This window comes from Rhagoletis zephyria, unplaced genomic scaffold (assembly GCF_001687245.7).
Source record: "Rhagoletis zephyria isolate East Lansing unplaced genomic scaffold, Rhagoletis_zephyria_1.1 Rzeph_scaffold_00450, whole genome shotgun sequence".
Taxonomy (NCBI): domain Eukaryota; kingdom Metazoa; phylum Arthropoda; class Insecta; order Diptera; family Tephritidae; genus Rhagoletis; species Rhagoletis zephyria.
Genome location: NW_016157534.1, coordinates 217103 through 225203, shown reverse-complemented (window position 1 = coordinate 225203; position 8101 = coordinate 217103). Strand labels below are relative to the sequence as shown.

The following is an 8101-nucleotide window of genomic DNA, read 5'->3' as shown; positions in this document are numbered from 1 at the left end:
CGAGCTCGACATGTCTTTTTACTTCAAATTTATTTAGCGCTTCGTATATTTTGGGGTTCTCTTTGTGACTTTCTTTATTTTCAATATTACTGCTGGTATTTTTTGCTGCTGATCTTGTTGTTATTTTTAGTATTTTACTTGCTTCCACTGACATATCTTTTAGGTTTGTAATTGTTATGCGAGATAATGCATCCGCAATGTGATTTTCCTTTCCGGCGATATACTCCACTTCAAAATCGTACTCCTCTAAATCGAGTCTTACTCGTGTTAATTTAGACGAAGGACTCTTCATTGAGAATAGGTATGTTAAAGGACGGTGGTCGGTTTTAACTAGAAATTTTCTGCCATAGACATATGGCCTGAAGAAGGTTATGGCCCAATGGATTGCGGCCAATTCTTTTTCTATTGTGGCTTTGTTGATTTCACCTTTTGTGAATGACCTAGAAGCGTAAGCAATTGGTAACTGGTTGCCATCGTGTTCTTGGCTTAAGGACTGCCCCACAAGCGTACCCACTAGCGTCTGTTGTTATGCAGAATTCTTTATCGAAATCTGGGTATTGCAAAAGTTTTGGACTAATTAATGCTTCCTTTAAGTAGACAAAAGCTTTTTGACATTCTTCTGTCCAATCGAAGGAAACATTCTTTTTGCAAAGCCTAGTTAATTTTCTAGAGTGTTCTCCAAAATTCGGTACAAATCTTCTGTAATAATTGCAGAAAGCTACGAATCTCTTAACTTCATCGGCTGTTTTTGGTGTTGGGTAATTTTGGACTGTTTCGAATTTGCTTGGGTCGGGTAATATTCCCTTGTTTGTACATTTATGTCCTAAATATGTTACTTCTTGGCTGAAAAATAGACATTTATCTGGATGTAATTTTAGGTTGTATTTTCTGCAAGTGGAGAACACGTCTCTTAAGTTTTTTAGCATATGGTTTTCAGAACAACCTAATACAACCAAATCATCCATGTAGAGAAATGCTTGAGATGGTTTGAGGCCTGCAAATGCTAGTGTCATCATTCTTTGGAATGAATTCGGTGCTACTTTTAATCCGTAGGGTAGTCTTTTGAATCTATATGTGCCATTTTCAGCTGTGAATGAGGTTATATCCCTCGAGTCTGGGTGTAATTCTATTTGATGAAAACCTGACATAAGGTCCAGGCATGAAAAATATTTTGCTCTTCCAAGTTGATCTAAAATATCGTCAATTCTTGGAAGTGGGAATTTGTCTGCTGCTAATTTTTTATTTACCTGTCTGTAGTCAACCACTAATCTCCATCTTTTTTCGGTTGTCCCTGGAAGTGATTTTTTAGGGACTAGTAAGATTGGGCTATTGTATTCTGATATGGAGGGTTCTATTATGTCATCTTCGATTAACTTATTTACCTGTTTGCTTATTTCTCCTTTTTGTGTTTGAGGCAATCTATAATTTTTTATGTAAACAGGAGTGTCATCCTTCATGTATAATTTTTGTTTGTAAAAGTTATTAGAGGAAATTGGTTCTGTTTCTAGTGCAAATATGTCTATGAATTCTGTGCATAATGTTGTTAGCTGAGAGTTAGCAAATTTTGGAAAGTTTTTGGTTAATCTTTTTAATTTTTCTGTATCATTGCACTTTTTATTGTGTGTGGTTGTTTCAATTAGTGTGTAGTCATCTAGATTTTCAGTATTAATCTTGTAATTTTGAATAGTTTTGTTTGTATGTGTTGTGTTGATGATTCTAACGAAAGTTTGATCCTTATTTGTGATTGTGTTTGCTATGAAAATGCCTTCAGATAGTTGTTGATGCGGTATGAAGATGTTTTTGTTATCGGTGTTTACTTTAACTTGCCTAATGACTTCGGACCTAGCAGGGATCGTAATTGTATTGACAGACAGACAATTTGTTAGGTGCATTGTTATTGTTTGGGGAAAATCATATGGTCTTAGGATTAATTTATCTTCTGTTTTTCCGTAATCTAAAATACAATTGTATTTCTTTATGAAATCTAGTCCTATTATTCCATCGCATGGTATTGGAAAGTCGTCTTCTACGACATGGAATTTGTGGTAAATTAGAAGGTCATCACCTTTTAAATCCGCTTTAACTGTGCCTAATGTGCTGGTTATACCCTGACCAATGCCCTTTAAATCAGTAATTTGCTCTGTATTTATTTTATGATTATTACTAACTTGATATTTTTTAATAATGGAGATGTCTGCTCCTGTGTCTATTAAGAAATTTGAAATTGAATTATTTAATGATGTCCTTGTAGATATATAGCTGTTTAGATGTAGATTTAGTACGCATATTTTCCTATCTACTGATTTTGAAGTGGAGTTTCCTGGTTTTCCGTCTGGGTGCAGCTGCGCACGTTACGGGTCTGGTTATAAGGTCTATTGCCGTTTTGGGTTTGTGATCCTCTCTGGGTATTATTATTATTATTAGACCTAGAGTTATTGTTGTATCTTGGTTGTGGTCTAAATCTCCTACCTTGGTAACTTCCATAGTTGTTACTTCGGTAACCTCCACGGAAATTACTCCGGTACTGACTTTGTTGTCGTAAATTCAAAATTGTGTTTGAGCTGCCCGTTATTTCGGTACAGCTGTTGGTAAATTTGGAGATTGCGTCGTTCATTGTTGTGAACGTTCCCGCTTGCATGATCATTTTGACCTTGTCATTAGAGCAGTTTTTACACATAGCTTTGACTGCTGCTTGTGTTGAATATCTCGTTGCTAAGTCTGGATTAAGTCCATCCGAGATATGAGCTCCTTCTAATGATCTGGTGATTTTTTCTATTTCGGCGGTGTACTGATTTGCAGTTTTGCTGCGTTGTTGGATGTTCAGAAGTTTTGCTGTTAAAACTTCTACTGATTCACCCTTTATTGCAGTTTTTAGTTTTGCTTTTATTTGTGCTATTGTGCTTTCATTACTAATGAAGTTTCTTGCCGTGCCTTTTAGCTTGGTTTTTATCATGGTTATTGCTAAGGCTTCGTGGGCATCTTTGATTTGATCAAGTATATCAAGGGCGTCTAGGAAACTGTGTAAATTCTCCGGCTTATCATCAAACTCTGGTAGTACTGATGAAGCAGTTTTAATAAATTCAACTACTGTTTGTGGCATTGTAACGTTTATATTAAGGCTGTCTAATGGCTTATTTTCTTCCACTGAAGGAGTCTGACTCGGAGAAGGTGATGGAGTCCGGTACTGGGCCGGTTCTGATAAAATTAAATTAAAATCAACCTGGAGTTTCTCCTCTACTGTGGTTGGTATTGTTATTTCTATATTGTGTCTAGCTAAAGAGGATACCAATTTATCTCGTACGGCGAAGAAAAATTGGTGGGCTTCTTTCTGGTGTTCTTTGGTAAGTATACGGTTTGTCGTATTGATCACCTGTCTTATTCTTTTTAGAGCTTCTAAAATTATGTTCAAATGCTTTACTATTGTTTCTATTTTTATAGTAGCATTTTTATTTATGCATTTGTACGACTTACTAGCTTTTGTTTTTTCTTCAGATAATGCGTCGTATATTTCTTGCCATTGATTCATTTCTTGGTATATAGAATTTTTGCTTAGACGCGTTGGTGTACATCGTTCAATTGTCTCAATTTATTCTTTATATAGTTTTTTATTAAAATAACAATTACGACAATTAAAAATGTAGTTACGCATGCAAAAATAGTTAACCATTTATTTGAAAGTTCTTCCTTATTTTCTATATTAAGGTGTGGTTCGTATCTAACCAGTTTATTTTCGTGGTTTTTCTCTGCCGCATTTTCCTTACCTACTTCGTATCCTGCTATTCCTATTAGGATGCCGTTTAATGCGATTTTCCACCATGCCATTTTCTAAATAATAACTTGGATTTTATTTTGCTTTTATTTTTATTTATTTATTGACAAAAAACATTCCAATTTACTCGATATTAATTTTATTTTCTGTTTCTTAATTCTTAATTTTTTTTCTTTAATTCTATCCTATCTGCTGTATTAGTAGTCAAGTTTAGTAGCCTAAAGGTTTCAGCTATTTCCTTATTTTTTTTAAATTGTCTACCTGCTCGTTTCCTTTTTTTGATTTTTATTGGGGTGGGTATTTTAGGAATATCTTCCTTTTTATTGAGCTTATTCCGTCGCCGATACTCTTCTATGGTAATCGGTGTCGGACCTGGCTTTATATTTTTACGGTTTTTTAGAAATTTTTCCGAAATTTTTATAAATTCTTTTATAGTGTCTTCGCACTTTTTAAATATCCTATGGAACTCTTCTTCGGTAGTGATTTCTTGCATTATAGAGCGAAAAATAAAAATTTCTGCTCTTGGTTAAGCGCCGTGAGGCTGCCCAATTTAATCTGACATTAGTTGAGCACCGTGAGGCTGCCCAATTTAAATTATTAATTAGACTTATAGATAGTGGCTGCCAGTCAATATGCCGCTGCCTGTCAATATTCCACCCTTTTTTTGCTGTGTTGCCGCAGGATCGCATGAAGGTTCGCAGGATTGTCACCCTGACGCTGCCAGTCAATATTCCACCCTTTTTATGCTGTGTTGCCGCAGGATCGCATAAAGGTTCGCAGGATCGTCACCAGGATCGTAATAAGTATTAATTTTGTTGGTTGTTTTGGAAATAATTCCTATTTGACGTTTGTCGATATTTATTCATTTCAAAGTATATGTTTGCAGGATCGCCCTTTTATGCGCCAAGTTTGGTCTTTTAGCGGTTTTGCTATAAGCAAATTTTTCGCTAGCTAATTACCAAACTGGCAGGATCGCCATGTGAGGTGTAATCAGCTGGTGGCCCATTAAATGAAGTGTAGACAGCTTTTACGAGTAATCAGCATTGATTTCTTTATTTGAAAGTATTCTCTTTTTATACAAAATTTCTTACACTAATACTTATAAACTACAAGCATTTACATAGTATGCAAAGTCAGCATATTTCTTCATAGTTATTTCGACTGTTGACAAACCGACACTGTCGATTAGTCACGTGAGTTGGTCAATGCGACGGCTTGAGTAATAATGATGACAAATGTAAACAGATATATATATGACGTTGAACTCCCGCTGAGTTCATTAGAATTTATTTGGGTCATAATGGCTTAGCTGTGTGCGGTCGATATTTAGTGTAATACTACAGTTTGCCACCACTAGTGTATTCATTTACTTTTTTTGGACTAAGCAAAAAGTTTCGCGACATTAATTTGCTTTTCGCAGGTCAACGTGAATGGAAAAGGAACTTTATATTTATGGTTTCAAAAAACCATCGATAGTGGCTAAAGCATTGGCCCCATTGATAACATCGATGGAACCATCGATAGTTTAGCAGCACTACGTCCCTGACAGCGTTGCCAGGTTCACGTTTTTAACGTCATTTGGACGTTTTTTGTACCCTGTTGAGGTTTGGACGTTTCTTGTGTAAAAAATGACGTTTTTTAACTTCCCAGTAATTTTTCTTTGCTACTAAATCTTGTAAGTAGAACTGATTTTGAATTATTTTCTTAATAAATCTTTACAATCTTTGTGTTTTGCTGCAGCTGCTTCAAAAGATATTTATTTTTTGGACACATATGACTTAAATATGAAGCAAACCAAACCTACGCGCATTTTTTGAATTCTTGGACTAAAAGCTCAGTTAGTCAACGACGTAGCGTAAACGTAGGTTGACGTACGTAGCAGCATATAAAATTTACTGTTGATAGAGAGAGAGAGAGAAGCAATGGCAACGTCACCGCCATGCGGTGGTGAGTTTTCGTTAACACGCAAATCCCATAAGCTAGATCGTGTCTGCGTCAGCCTACGTCTACGCTACGTCGTTCACTGTTTGCGCTTTTAGGATCCCGTGTTCAAAGGCTGGTTGTATAAACACTTGAAGTTATGAGGCTTGTTGTAATGTTTGCAATAGCATATTAAAAGCCAAATCAGGAAGAGCCGATCTATGGCAACATGCACGCTCACAAGAGCATCAAAAAAGCTGTGCAGCATAAAACGTCAGAAAAAAGGAAGGCAACTTTTTTAAGACTTTATTGAAAACGTAATGAATGCAAAAAAGGCTGAAGTATTGCTATGATCCTTCTTAGCAGAGCGTAATTTACCATTTTCGACAACCGAGCCCCTAACCAAATGTCAATGCGGTTATTTAGCCTCTTTAAACTTGCACATTATTGCCCTTAAATTTTGATGGGCTATCAAACTGCATACTTAAAAAAATTCTAAAAAATCTGAATAAAAAGTTGAAAATCTAGCTGAAAATTTGCAGATTTTTTATAATTTTTTAAAAATTTTGAAATGTGGATTTATATTTTGTTTGTCATATAATGAGCTTGGCTTTTATGAAAAAATAATAAACATTAAATAAACAAAAGAGAAACCGCCAAAATCGATCAAAATGTTGATGACTTAATCAGCTGATCACAAGTGTATGTATAAAATGATTTTTATATTAACGATCTCAAACCAGTTTACAATGAATTTTAAATGTGCTCTGTCGATATAACATTTTAATATACCTTACGTACATATGTACCTTTGTATGCAATAAAAGTTTAATAAGAAAAATGTTTGTAAATTTATTTAAAAAAAGACGTTTTTGGGTAGGAAATGACGTTTTTTCAGACCAAGATGGACGTTTTCTCATGCCGAAGACCTGGCAACACTGGTCCCAGATGACAAACGAAGTTTTTTGCAACACTGCAGCCATTCCGCCTTTTTTTAATATTACACATTGCGTTTGGTCTGTCTAATGGCAGGTTCAATGCTCAATGCGCCACCTAGGCCCGATTCTGTTCTTGCTTTTTATAAACGATATTTCTACAGATATAAAATTTTCCAAAATTTTAATGTATGCAGATGATGTAAAGNAGCCTTAATGTTCTCCCCCCGGGTATCAAGACACTTTTGTCCCCTATTTCTGAAAGCTTGTAAAACTAATTTTGAATTGCACGACCCACTCCGTTGCTTATGCCAGGATTTTAACTCTCATTCCGTCACGTTTAATATATCAGATCCGCTTTTCAGCATTAAGAAATCGATACTGTCCTCTCTCAATAAATGAATCATTAAAATAAAGACATAAAATCGGCTGATGAATTTAGTTCTGTAGCTGAACAGTTTTAGAACTCGACACTTAACAAAGTCCTGCCTATCGTGACTCGGCGCAAAAATTGAAAATAAATACTGGGTCCGTACGTCATGCGGACTGCGCCCCTCGTGCGGATGGGCGGGAATGGAGGGTAAAAACCGTTGGGATTATTATAATCCGCCGTGCGTCCACCATCTAACAATGCAGCAATGCCCGGCGATGCATTGGTCAATGGAATTTTTTTTTGTGACCATATCTTTGCAAGGATTAATGACAATAAAAATGTCTTACCGGTCCCACCAGGTGCGTCTAACAAAAAAATCCACCCTGTCAACGCTTGGAGCGAGCTAAAGTGAGAAGGCGAAAAACTTAGTGTGCGCTGGGTTTGGTTCCCGCCACGTTAAAACCCCGCCCAATGAAAAAGAAAAACGGGCCTCGGATGAGACCCCCTTCTCTTGATGACGATGACGGCAAACATACAAAGGACTATTATTTGAAGGTATTCACCTCGAATATCCGTACCCTTAATGGGGAAGGTGCATCTTCCCGGCTGGTTGATGTCCACGGGAAGACAAAGGCTGACATCACCGCCATCCAAGAAATTAACGGGGCAAGGTAAGGTAAGCGTGTAGCCTTGCGACGTCTACTGCAGTTTCCATGTAAAGGAGAGANACGCTTCTTATACAAGAGGTAACCATAACCTGGAACAGGTATACAATTTTGTGGACCTTGGTATCACANGGTAAGCGTGTAGCCTTGCGACGTCTACTGCAGTTTCCATGTAAAGGAGAGAAAATTCGGTGTTAGATTTGTGGTGGGAGGGGGACTCCGTCGCCGAGTACTGGTGCTCACCCTGCTGAACGAACGTCTATCCACAATCCGCATCAAAGCGAGATTCTTCAACATCTCGCTCATCTGTGCCCCCGATGGAAGAGAAAGACGAGGCGCTACCCCCGGAACNTGTGACCCTTATATAACTAAAACCCTGTTCACAACATTAGTTAGGCCAATTATGGAATACGGTTCGGTGGTTTGGAATCCAAGGTAT

General features: G+C 36.9%; 1 protein-coding gene across 1 annotated transcript in view; it reads left to right on the top strand.

Moving 5' to 3' along the window:
- The window catches only part of LOC108359751 (uncharacterized), a 174909-nt gene that overhangs the window by 21511 nt on the left and 145297 nt on the right, over positions 1–8101 (top strand).